This window comes from Ambystoma mexicanum, chromosome 5q (genome assembly GCF_040938575.1).
Source record: "Ambystoma mexicanum isolate Mex_15411 chromosome 5q, UKY_AmexF1_1, whole genome shotgun sequence".
Classification (NCBI taxonomy): Eukaryota; Metazoa; Chordata; class Amphibia; order Caudata; family Ambystomatidae; genus Ambystoma; species Ambystoma mexicanum.
The window spans coordinates 1,289,970,848-1,289,984,684 of NC_090933.1; the positions used below are offsets into that span (position 1 = coordinate 1,289,970,848).

The 13,837-nt window shown below is 50.0% G+C and overlaps 1 protein-coding gene across 1 annotated transcript in view; it reads right to left on the minus strand.

The window, feature by feature from the left end:
* The window catches only part of FAM83H (family with sequence similarity 83 member H), a 573,091-nt gene that overhangs the window by 391,973 nt on the left and 167,281 nt on the right, over positions 1-13,837 (minus strand). The window lies entirely within an intron of this gene.

The window sequence follows — 13,837 nt, forward strand, 5'->3', positions numbered from 1 at the left end:
CACTGAAGGAACCCACCGCCTCCATGGCCTCGAGCTGCCTGGCGTAATGGGCCCAACGTTTAGTGGAGCGGTCCTTTAGTGTTTTAGCCTTAAAGAGCTTACACGCTCTGCAGTTAGCTTCGGTGTGATCCCTAAGCAAACAGAGATTGCAGGTGTTATGCTTGTCAACCCAAGGAAACTTGCGGTTGCACTTGGGGTAGAATTTAAATGGAGTACTCTCCATATGTCACCTTAGGGCAGCGGGCAAGTGTATGCAGGAAATAAAGGGAGTGTGATTATGTCCACCCCCCACTCTCCCTACTTGCAGGGCCGAGGCCAAAGGCCTGCCGAGGCCAGAGGCTTTCCAAGGTCCAAAGTCCGTCGTGCAGTCTCGACGGTTGTTCGTTCTTCGGACCGGCGTCGATCTTCAATCTCTCGACGTGGGATTGGAAGAACAGGGATTTTTTGATGAATTATGACAAAATGGCTGAAAGCCAGGGAACTCCGCAACAATGCTTCCGACAAGTATGGCGGAAAAAAACAATCTGAGGGTCCTACACGCGTGGGGGATCATGGGTACACGCGTGAGGGATCATGAGTACAGTGGACGTCACGCTAGGGATGGTATTACTGGCACGCCCTATGTCGACGCCCATTTTCGAGTTTCGAAAAACAAACTGTAATACTGATATCAATCACAATGCAACAAATCATGTGGCACATTTCGTTTTTATAATATATATATATATATATATATATATATATATATATATGGGATACATTACTCACCGTAATCGTATTTCTGATGCTTGTATCTGCTTAGATTCACATGCTGTGCATAGGCCGACATCTAGTGGAAGCTGCGGAGTATTACAGTTTGTTTTTCGAAAGTCGAAAATGGGCGTCGACACAGGCGTGCCAGTAATACTATCCCTAGTGTGACGTCCACTGTACCCAAGATCCCTCACGCGTGTAGGATCCTCAGATTGTATTTTTTCTGACATGAGGAAGCATGAGGAGTAGCGTGAGTACAGATAATCCAAGCAGATAGACAGAAAGGTAAGACCACAAGCAATCATGCGCCTTCTCTCGGAGGGGAGGAAGGGTGGGTCGCATGTGAATCTAAGCAGATACAAGCATCAGAAATACGATTACGGTGAGTAATGTATCCCTTCTGAGGCTTGTGGAATCTGCTTAGATCACATGCTGTGCATAGATTAGCGAGCAGTACCAGAAGAAGGAGGTGGGATGTGAGAAGGGTCATGAGCAAACAGGTGTCTTAGAACCGCTTGTCCCACTTGTGTATCTGCCTTGGAATGAGTGTCAATGCAGTAATGCTGAGTAAAAGTGTGAATAGAGCTCCAAGTAGCCGCTTTGCAAATGGTGTCGAGGGGAACATTTGCAATGAAAGCCAGAGTGGCACCAATGCCTCTAGTAGAGTGGGCCCTTGGCGTAAAGGCAGAGTCTTTTCAGAAAGAGAGTAACACAGCTGTATACAGTTGATAATCCACTTCGAGATAGCGCCTTTAGAGACGCGATCCCCCTCTCTGCCTGTAGCTACGGAGACAAACAGTTGATCTGTTTTCCTTAGCGGTCTGGTTTTATTTATATAGTATAGGACCGCCCTACGCACCTCTAGAGTGTGTAGTTTCACCTCAGCCGAGCTTTGCGGGTTCTGGAAGAAAGCCGGAAGCTCGATGGACTGGTTTACATGGAACTTGGATATGAATTTAGGTGAGAACCTAGGGTGTGTGCGTAAAACCAGTTTGTCTTTGTGGATAGTAAAGAAAGGATCCTGCACTGACAGAGCCTGAATTTCACTGACCCTTCTTATGGAGGTAATGGCTACTAAGAAGGCCGTTTTAAAAGTCAGGTGTTTGAGACTACTTTTATGCATGGGTTCGAATGGGGGTCCCATGAGCTTAGCTAGCACCACGTTGAGGTCCCATCCTGGCGGTGGGTTAGAAATAGGAGGGTGAAGTCTCTTTACTCCTTCCATGAAGGCTTTAACCACTGGTACTTTCCACCACGAGACCTTGTTATGGGATGTGGTGTAAGCCGAGAGGGCTGCCAGGTGTACTTTCAGCGAGTTAAAAACCAACCCTGCATCCAGCAGGTGGAGCATGTATGTTACAACGTTGGAAGGAGTGCGATCAACCGGGTTGATTTGTTTATTCTGGCACCAGATAACGAATCTTTTCCACTTATCAAAGTAACAGTGCCTTGTATTTGGTTTCCTGGACTCCTTTAGAATGTCCATACACCTCTGAGGTAATTTGAGATGTCCAAACTCTATGACTTCAGGAGCCATGCTGCTAGGTTCATAGAGTTGGGTTCCTGATGCACTGTTTGACCCTGCTGCTGGGACAGTAGGTTGTACCAGGCTGGGAGTCTGATGGGTTCGCACACCGCCATCCTGCGTAGGTGTGGAAACCATGGTTGTCTCGCCCACATGGGAGCAACTAGGATGAGCGTCATCGATTCCTTGTTCATCTTGTACACCACCTTCCTGATGAGAGGAGATGGTGGAAAAGCGTACGCAAACATCCCTGACCAGTTCATCCACAGGGCATTCCCTTGGGAGTCCGGTTGGGGGAACCTGGATGCAAATCCTGGGCATTGTTTGTTTTCGCTTGTGGCGAATAGGTCTATAGTGGGGAAACCCCACTGAGAGAAGAGATCTTCTACTACTTCTCTGTGAAGGACCCATTCGTGTTCTTCTGGGAGGGAGTCTCTGCTTAGAGCATCCGCTAGGGAATTGAGCTCCCCTGGAACATGTTGCGATGACAGGAAGATGTTCCGTCTGAGTGCCCATATCCATATTTTCTGGGCAAGCTTGGACAGATTTGGCGAACGAGTCCCTCCTTGCTTGTTCAGATAGAACATGGCTGTCGTGCTGTCCGTCCTGATCTGCACCGACAAGTTCAGTAGATGGGGCTCGAACGCCCTTAGCGCTCGGAATACTGCCAGAAGCTCTAGTAGATTGATGTGGTTCTTGGCTACTGAGTGAGACCAGAGACCCTGAGCTGTGTGGTGGAGATGGTGAGCTCCCCACCCAGTCAGGCATGCGTCTGTAGTCACCACTGCCTGTACTTCTGGATCGTAAAAGGGTTTCCCCTTGCGAGATTCTCTCTTGACCACCAGAGTAGGCTCTGTACTAGTGTTGGCGAAACGACCACTAGATCGTCCCACTGACCACTTGCCTGAGACCACTGTTTCGCCAACCATTCCTGCATGGGACGCATGCGCAGACGCGCGTTGGGGACCAGGTAAATGCATGACGCCATCATGCCCAGTAGTGACGCCATCATGCCCAGTAACCGCATTGCTTTGCGTACTGTTATCTGTTGACCTGACTGATAATGCGGAATCTGCAGAAGTATATTCCGAATTCTCTCTTCCGAAGGGAAGGTCAATCCTTTCTGAGTATCTAGGAAAGCTCCTAGAAACTGTTTTGAGGTGCTTGGCACCAGACTTGACTTTTTCTCGTTGATGGAGAAGCCTAATTCGTGGAGGAGGTCGATAGTCCTCTGAATGTTTGACCTGCAAATTCCTGGGGTTTCCCCCGTTATGAGCCAGTCGTCCAGATAAGGGTACACCGGGATTGCTTCCCTGCGTAGGTGTGCAGCCGCCACCGCCAGTACCTTGGTGAAAACCCTTGGTGCTGAAGCTATCCCGAAGGGCAGTACCTTGAATTGGTAGTGGCGACTGTGTACCTTGAAGCGCAAGTACTTCCTGTGCTCTGGGAGCATGGAAATATGAAAATAAGCATCTTTCATATCCAAGGTTGCCATGTAATTCCCCCTTCTTAGGAGGGGGATTACCTCTTGTAGCGTGGTCATACGGAATTTTTGGGGCTTGACATACTTGTTGGTAGGCCGTAAGTCCAATACTGGGCGCATTGTTAAATCTTTCTTTGGCACAAGGAAGTAAGTTGAATAGATACCCTTGTTTACCTGGTGTCCTGGGACGAGTTCTATCGCGTCCTTTTCTAGCAGAATGGCGATCTCCTCGAGAAGGATCCTTTGATGCTCTAGGGAGTGCACCTTTTGTCGTGGAGGATGATTCCGGGGACGCTGCAGTAGTTCTATACAATATCCTACGGGTAATGTTGACAGCACCCATCTGTCTGAGGTGATCCCTTCCCAAGCCTGGGTGAAGGTGGAAATGCGTCCCCCTACTGGGGTTGCGTGGCAAGGGACCCTGTACTGAGCGTCACTGTTTTGGTGGAGGCGTGCCCCCTCCCTTGTTGGGGCTGCCTCTGCCTCTTCCACGACCTCTCTTGTTCCCCCTGCCGTAACTCTGGGTAGACTGCTGGTTGTTATTCCATTGAGTCTCATATTCATCTTTGGCATTTTTAAGTGCGTCTTCGACCGCTTTCCCAAACAATAGGTCGGGTTCCACTGGCTTGTCTATTAAAGAAGCCTGGGTCTCTGTCTTGAATCCCGACTGCCGTAACCACGCATGTCTCTTGATAACAGTCCCTTCTGCTATCAATCTTCTTGCGTTGTCAGCGGCGTCGAAAGTTGCTTTTAAAATGCAACCAGACACGGCTCTCCCCTCTGCCGAGATCCGAGCCAGCTGGCCCTTTAACGGTTCTGGAGCAGAGGCAAAGAGCGCCGCGACTTCTTCCCGTTGATGGCAATTGTAACTAGCCAACAGAGTGGTGGAATTCGCAATCCTGGTAGGCGGACGTTGAGGCTACCTTCCTGCCAAACCCGTAAAGTTTTTTGCTCTCCTTGTCGGGAGGAGCTTCTGATGAAGATAAGGGCGTGCCAGCCCCTTTTCTAGTGTTGGTCACCACTAGGGAATGTGGTTTAAGATGTCCCCTTATATACAGAGGGTCAGACTGGGCTGCCCGGAAAATCTTTTCAATTCTGGGGTTGACCGCTCTGGTGAGGTTAGGATTCACCAGGGAAGGATCTATTCTTCGTTGGATGGATTTGAGGATAGGGATGGTCTGAGCGACCGGTCTTCTCTCTCCTACAAACTCCTCTGCGAAGTCCCTTTCCTCCTGTACACCGTGGGTGTCGATGTGTAAGTGTTCCGCTGCTCGAGCGAGAACCTCGTTAAGGAGGGGCTGGTTATCAACTGGAGAGTCAGTAACTGGGGCTTCGCTTTGTACTGGGGAATCTACTCTGTACATTTCCTGCTCATCTTCTTCCTCCTCCAGGTCCTCATCTTCTGCATAGTAATCTGTCCCGGTTTGTTCCTCCATAATTTCTAACTCCTGGTCCTCTTCAGGGAAAACTTGTCCCTGGTAACTGGGGAGTGGAGTAGAATATGGAGTGGAGTAAGGCTGAACCTTGAAGGGTTCAGGGCTTTCGACCCGGGGCTTTTTACTTAGCGGGATAGGATCGGAGGAGCCTGAGGGTGTGGCCCCTTGAGGGTTATATGAAAGAAAGTGTTCTGGGTTCTTGTCATAAAAATCAGCCAAGGAAGACATCCTAGACATAACTCTGTCTATGTCTACACTGGACCATTCCCTGGAACAGGGTATAACTTTAGCAGGTGATGATTTATGGGATTTTTCAAGGGTAGACTTGAGTTTACTTGTCTGCCTAGGGTGAGAGGATGGCTTTACAGGGGTGGAAGGCTGTGCTTTCCGCTGTTACCCCCCCTCCCCGTGCGTGGAAAAATGTTTTCCCTGTCCCTTGGAGGCCCCAGAGACTTTCGACGCCTGGCGCCGAGGGTCTGGAGAGGTATCTGGGCGTGGGGCCTCACTGGTGTTAACCGCGGTCTCGGTATCTTGGAGCGCGGCCTGGGGGTGGAAGTCGTCTTCGTCTCCCGACGATCGAACTTCCGTTAATGTGTGTAGCGAGGCACTCTTGGCAAGAGTGGATGATTGCCTTGCGTCGTGAGGTGATCTCGATCGAGAGCGCCCAGAGGACACCGAGTCGGACCGTTCTTTTTGTGCCTCTTTCCGGGAAGTCGACGTCGTCGAGGTCCGGTTGGTCTTAGTGTGTTTAGTGTATGCTAAGTGTGTAGCGCTTGCGTCGCCGGGGGTCTTCCCCATAGCCGCCCTGCCGGACGACCTTCCGAGGTCGGGGACCTGCGCTTGCCGGCTGTCTTTTGACGCCGTAATGCCCTCGCCGTCCGAAAGTACGGCGTCGCTGCCATTGCTGAAGGCGCCCTCCGCTGCCATGGCCTCCTGCCTGGCGTGGTGGGCCCAACGCTTTGTCGAACGGTCCTTAAGTGTCTTAGGTTTAAACCTACTACACGCTCTGCAGTTCGCTTCGGGGTGATCCCTCGGCAAGCAGAGATTGCACGTGGCGTGCCTGTCGACCCAAGGGTATTTGCGATTGCACTTGGGGCAGAATGAAAAGGGGTACCCTCCATACGCACCTTAAGGCAGCGGGCTGCTAAGTGTAGGAATATATAAATGTAAATATATATATCAAGAGTGAAGAGTGAATGGCAGCTGAGGTAACTGCCCTGTGGTTGTACTACATAACAAATGCCAATAAACAAATTTTAAAATAAATCAAGAGTGAAGAGTATGTACCACCCCCCACTCTCCCTACTTGTAAGGGCCGAGGCCAGCGGCCTACTAGGCCCGGGCCGAGGCCAGCGGCCTTCCGAGGCCCAGATCCGTCGTGCAGCAGCCGACGGTCGATGACTTCTCCAGCCGTCGTCGAGGATGAGGGTCGACGTTGGGGTGGGGAAGGGAATGAATAAGAAGTATAATTACAGCAAAAGTATGGCTAAGTCCAGGGAACTCCGCAAGATGCTTCCGACCAGTATGGCGGAAAAAAACAATCTGAGGATCCTACACGCGTGAGGGATCTTGGGTACAGTGGACGTCACACTAGGGATAGTATTACTGGCACGCCTGTGTCGACGCCCATTTTCGACTTTCGAAAAACAAACTGTAATACTCCGCAGCTTCCACTAGATGTCGGCCTATGCACAGCATGTGATCTAAGCAGATTCCACAAGCCTCAGAAATATATATATATATATATATTTGGGATACATTACTCACCGTAATCGTATTTCTGATGCTTGTATCTGCTTAGATTCACATGCTGTGCATAGGCCGACATCTAGTGGAAGCTACGGAGTATTACAGTTTGTTTTTCGAAAGTCGAAAATGGGCGTCGACACAGGCGTGCCAGTAATACTATCCCTAGTGTGACGTCCACTGTACCCAAGATCCCTCACGCGTGTAGGATCCTCAGATTGTATTTTTTCTGACATGAGGAAGCATGAGGAGTAGCGTGAGTACAGATAATCCAAGCAGATAGACAGAAAGGTAAGACTACAAGCAATCATGCGCCTTCTCTCGGAGGGGAGGAAGGGTGGGTCGCATGTGAATCTAAGCAGATACAAGCATCAGAAATACGATTACGGTGAGTAATGTATCCCTTCTGAGGCTTGTGGAATCTGCTTAGATCACATGCTGTGCATAGATTAGCGAGCAGTACCAGAAGAAGGAGGTGGGATGTGAGAAGGGTCATGAGCAAACAGGTGTCTTAGACCCGCTTGTCCCACTTGTGTATCTGTCTTGGAATGAGTGTCAATGCAGTAATGCTGAGTAAAAGTGTGAATAGAGCTCCAAGTAGCCGCTTTGCAAATGGTGTCGAGGGGAACATTTGCAATGAAAGCCAGAGTGGCACCAATGCCTCTAGTAGAGTGGGCCCTTGGCGTAAAAGGCAGAGTCTTTTCAGAAAGAGAGTAACACAGCTGTATACAGTTGATAATCCACTTCGAGATAGCGCCCTTAGAGACGCGATCCCCCTCTCTGCCTGTAGCTACGGAGACAAACAGTTGATCTGTTTTCCTTAGCGGTCTGGTTTTATTTACATAGTATAGGACCGCCCTACGCACATCTAGGGTGTGTAGTTTCACCTCAGCCGAGCTTTGCGGGTTCTGGAAGAAAGCCGGAAGCTCGATGGACTGGTTTACATGGAACTTGGATATGAATTTAGGTGAGAACCTAGGGTGTGTGCGTAAAACCAGTTTGTCCTTGTGGATAGTAAAGAAAGGATCCTGCACTGACAGAGCCTGAATTTCACTGACCCTTCTTATGGAGGTAATGGCTACTAAGAAGGCCGTTTTATAAGTCAGGTGTTTGAGACTACTTTTATGCATGGGTTCGAATGGGGGTCCCATGAGCTTAGCTAGCACCACGTTGAGGTCCCATCCTGGCGGTGGGTTCGAAATAGGAGGGTGAAGTCTCTTTACTCCTTCCATGAAGGCTTTAACCACTGGTACTTTCCACCACGAGACCTTGTTATGGGATGTGGTGTAAGCAGAGAGGGCTGCCAGGTGTACTTTCAGCGAGTTAAAAACCAACCCTGCATCCAGCAGGTGGAGCATGTATGTCACAACGTTGGAAGGAGTGCAATCAACCGGGTTGATTTGTTTATTCTGGCACCAGATAACGAATCTTTTCCACTTATCAAAGTAACAGTGCCTTGTATTTGGTTTCCTGGACTCCTTTAGAATGTCCATACACCTCTGTGGTAATTTGAGATGTCCAAACTCTATGACTTCAGGAGCCATGCTGCTAGGTTCATAGAGTTGGGTTCCTGATGCACTGTTTGACCCTGTTGCTGGGACAGTAGGTTGTACCAGGCTGGGAGTCTGATGGGTTCGCACACCGCCATCCTGCGTAGGTGTGGAAACCATGGTTGTCTCGCCCACATGGGAGCAACTAGGATGAGCGTCATCGATTCCTTGTTCATCTTGTACACCACCTTCCTGATGAGAGGAGTTGGTGGAAAAGCGTACGCAAACATCCCTGACCAGTTCATCCACAGGGCATTCCCTTGGGAGTCCGGCTGGGGGAACCTGGATGCAAATCCTGGGCATTGTTTGTTTTCGCTTGTGGCGAATAGGTCTATAGTGGGGAAACCCCACTGAGAGAAGAGATCTTCTACTACGTCTCTGTGAAGGACCCATTCGTGTTCTTCTGGGAGGGAGTCTCTGCTTAGAGCATCCGCTAGGGAATTGAGCTCCCCTGGAACATGTTGCGATGACAGGAAGATGTTCCGTCTGAGTGCCCATATCCATATTTTCTGGGCAAGCTTGGATAGATTTGGCGAACGAGTCCCCCCTTGCTTGTTCAGATAGAACATGGCTGTCGTGCTGTCCGTCCTGATCTGCACCGACAAGTTCAGTAGATGGGGCTCGAACGCCCTTAGCGCTCGGAATACTGCCAGAAGCTCTAGCAGATTGATGTGGTTCTTGGCTACTGAGTGAGACCAGAGACCCTGAGCTGTGTGGTGGAGATGGTGAGCTCCCCACCCAGTCAGGCATGCATCTGTAGTCACCACGGCTTGTACTTCGGGATCGTAAAAGGGTTTCCCCTTTGCGAGATTCTTTCTTGTCCACCAGTGTAGGCTCTGTACGAGTGTTGGCGAAACGACCACTAGATCGTCCCAATGACCACTTGCCTGAGACCACTGTTTCGCCAACCATTCCTGCATGGGACGCATGCGCAGACGCGCGTGGGGGACCAGGTAAATGCATGACGCCATCATGCCCAGTAACCGCATAGCTTTGCGTACTGTTATCTGTTGACCTGACTGATAATGCGGAATTTGCAGAAGTATATTCCGAATTCTCTCTTCCGAAGGGAAGGTCAATCCTTTCTGAGTATCTAGGATAGCTCCTAGAAACTGTTTTGAGGTGATTGGCACCAGACTTGACTTTTTCTCGTTGATGGAGAAGCCTAATTCGTGGAGGAGGTCGATAGTCCTCTGAATGTTTGACCTGCAAATTCCTGGGGTTTCCCCCGTTATGAGCCAGTCGTCCAGATAAGGGTACACCGGGATTGCTTCCCTGCGTAGGTGTGCAGCCGCCACCGCCAGTACCTTGGTGAATACCCTTGGTGCTGAAGCTATCCCGAAGGGCAGTACCTTGAATTGGTAGTGGCGACTGTCCACCTTGAAGCGCAAGTACTTTCTGTGCGCTGGGAGCATGGAAATATGAAAATAAGCATCTTTCATATCCAAGGTTGCCATGTAATCCCCCTTTTTTAGGAGGGGGATTACCTCTTGTAGCGTGGTCATACGGAATTTTTGGGGCTTGACATACTTGTTGGCAGGCCGTAAGTCCAATACTGGGCGCATTGTCAAATCTTTCTTTGGCACAAGGAAGTAAGTTGAATAGATACCCTTGTTTACCTGGTGTCCTGGGACGAGTTCTATCGCGTCCTTTTCTAGCAGAATGGCGATCTCCTCGAGAAGGATCCTTTGATGCTCTAGAGAGTGCACTCTTTGTCGTGGAGGATGATTCCGGGGACGCTGCAGTAGTTCTATACAATATCCTGCGGATACTGTTGACAGCACCCATCTGTCTGAGGTGATCCCTTCCCAAGCCTGGGTGAAGGTGGAAATGCGTCCCCCTACTGGGGTTGCGTGGCCAGGGACCCTGAACTGAGCGTCACTGTTTTGGTGGAGGCGTGCCACCTCCCTTGTTGGGGCTGCCTCTGCCGCTTCCAAGACCTCTCTTGTTACCCCTGCCGTAACTCTGGGTAGACTGCTGGTTGTTATTCCATTGTGTACCTTGTCCCTGGGGAATAGTTGCCTCTTTGTGAATTTTGGCCGCGTGGGCGACGAAAATTATTGTTCCCCCTCTGGTTAGGGGGTTTGTTGGTAAGCTGGCCAAGGGATTTGAGAGTCTCATATTCATCTTTGGCATTTTTAAGTGCGTCTTCGACCGCTTTCCCAAACAATAGGTCGGGTTCCACTGGCTTGTCTATTAAAGAAGCCTGGGTTTCTGTCTTGAATCCCGACTGCCGTAACCACGCATGTCTCTTGATAACAGTACCTTCTGCTATCAATCTCCCTGCGTTGTCAGCGGCGTCGAAAGTTGCTTTTAAAATGCAACCAGACACGGCTCTCCCCTCTGCCGAGATCCGAGCCAGCTGGCCCTTTAACGGTTCTGGAGCAGAGGCAATGAGCGCCGCAACTTCTTCCCATTGATGGCAATTGTAACTAGCCAACAGGGTGGTGGAATTCGCAATCCTTGCTTGGTAGGCGGACGTTGAGGCTACCTTCCTGCCAAACCCGTAAAGTTTTTTGCTCTCCTTGTCGGGAGGAGCTTCTGATGAAGATAAGGGCGTGCCAGCCCTTTTTCTAGTGTTGGTCACCACTAGGGAATCTGGTTTAAGATGTCCCCTTATATACAGAGGGTCAGACTGGGCTGCCCGGAAAATCTTTTCAATTCTGGGGTTGACAGCTCTGGTGAGGTTAGGATTCATCAGGGAAGGACCTATTCTTCGTTGGATGGATTTGAGGATAGGGATGGTCTGAGCGACCGGTCTTCTCTCTCCTACAAACTCCTCCGCGAAGTCCCTTTCCTCCTGTACACCGTGGGTGTCGATGTGGAAGTGTTCCGCTGCTCGAGCGAGAACCTCGTTAAGGAGGGGCTGGTTATCAACTGGAGAGTCAGTAACTGGGGCTTCGCTTTGTACTGGGGAATCTACTCTGTAAATTTCCTGCTCATCTTCTCCCTCCTCCAGGTCCTCATCCTCTGCATAGTAATCTGTCCCGGTTTGTTCTTCCATAATTTCAAACTCTTGGTCCTCTTCAGGGAAAACTTGTCCCTGGTAACTGGGGAGTGGAGTAGAATATGGAGTGGAGTAAGGCTGAACCTCGAAGGGTTCAGGTCTTTCGACCCGGGGCTTTTTACTTAGCGGGATAGGATCGGAGGAGCCTGAGGGTGTGGCCCCTTGAGGGTTATATGAAAGAAAGTGTTCTGGGTTCTTATCATAAAAATCAGCCAAGGAAGACATCCTAGACATAACCCTGTCTATGTCTTCACTGGACCATTCCCTGGAACAGGGTATTACTTTAGCAGGTGATGATTTATGGGACTTTTCAAGGGTAGACTTGTGTTTACTTGTCTGCCTAGGGTGAGAGGATGGCTTTACAGGGGTGGAAGGCTGTGCTTTCCGCTGTTTCCCCCCCTCCCCGTGCGTGGAAAAATGTTTTCCCTGTCCCTTGGAGGCCCCAGAGACTTTCGACGCCTGGCGCCGAGGGTCTGGAGAGGTATCTGTGTGCTTCGGGCGTGGGGCCTCACTGGTGTTAACCGCGGTCTCGGTATCTTGGAGCGCGGCCTGGGGGTGGAAGTTGTCTTCGTCTCCCGACGATCGAACTTCCGTTAATGTGTGTAGCGAGGCACTCTTGGCAAGAGTGGATGATTGCCTTGCGTCGTGAGGTGATCTCGATCGAGAGCGCCCAGAGGACACCGAGTCGGACCGTTCTTTTTGTGCCTCTTTCCGGGAAGTCGACGTCGTCGAGGTCCGGTTGGTCTTAGTGTGTTTAGTGTGTGTTAGGTGTGTAGCGCTTGCGTCGCCGGGGGTCTTCCCCATAGCCGCCCTGCCAGACGACCTTCCGAGGTCGGGGACCTGCGCTCGCCGGCTGTCTTTCGATGCCATAATGCCCTCGCCGTCCGAAAGTACGGCGTCGCTGCCATCGCTGAAGGCGCCCTCCGCTGCCATGGCCTCCTGCCTGGCGTGGTGGGCCCAACGCTTTGTCGAACGGTCCTTAAGTGTCTTAGGTTTAAACCTACTACACGCTCTGCAGTTCGCTTCGGGGTGATCCCTCGGCAAGCAGAGATTGCACGTGGCGTGCCTGTCGACCCAAGGGTATTTGCGATTGCACTTGGGGCAGAATTGAAAAGGGGTACCCTCCATACGCACCTTAAGGCAGCGGGCTGCTAAGTGTAGGAATATATAAAATGTAACTATATATCAAGAGTGAAGAGTATGTACCACCCCCCACTCTCCCTACTTGTAAGGGCCGAGGCCAGCGGCCTACTAGGCCCGGGCCGAGGCCAGCGGCCTTCCGAGGCCCAGATCCGTCGTGCAGCAGTCGACGGTCGATGACTTCTCCAGCCGTCGTCGAGGTTGAGGGTCGACGTTGGGGTGGGGAAGGGAATGAATAAGAATTATAATTATAATAACAGCAAAAGTATGGCTAAGGCCAGGGAACTCCGCAAGATGCTTCCGACCAGTATGGCGGAAAAAAACAATCTCAGGATCCTACACGCGTGAGGGATCTTGGGTACAGTGGACGTCACACTAGGGATAGTATTACTGGCACGCCTGTGTCGACGCCCATTTTCGACTTTCGAAAAACAAACTGTAATACTCCGCAGCTTCCACTAGATGTCGGCCTATGCACAGCATGTGATCTAAGCAGATTCCACAAGCCTCAGAAATATATATATAGGAAAGCGACCTACAGGATCATTGCTTTTCAACAATTGATGTGCGTCACCATGTCTGTCTACAGAACCCGTGTGGAGAACGGGGAATTTTTGTTAGTTGTGCAATAAATTCTAATCTGTTCGTTAATACACTGCAAGATTGTTGTGGAGTTTAAACCTCCAAACATATTAACAGTACAGTAATGTATATTTGATCATATCTGCTGTCAAGTTAACAATTTCCAACGCACTGCAGGGTCACTGATCTAGAACGAAAGTAACAGGTGTTATGGACCTCTATTGTATCCAACTGATGGATACTGACATGTCGACAGATTCACTGAAAGGGTCGCGATCTTTCAGTAGATTTGCTGTGCTGTGAAGTTGCACTGCTCAGTGATTTCATTGTAACCTTACCAGTTAAAGCAAATATGTTTTTGGTAAACGGTTTAGCAACATATATATTTAAGCATAGCTAATTATAGATACCCACATTCTGATCCCTTTGGTGGTAGCTCAAAAGAAAGCCTACCCATTAGCACAATCTCAGGTTTGGCCATTTCCAAACTATTTTGATCTTGGTCTGTGCCACAGTGAGAAAATAGGCAATAACCACATGCATGTTGTAAAATGAAGGCTATGTGGGTGTGTCTACGCAAATATTTTGCCCAATGGAGTAGTTAATTGACAACAT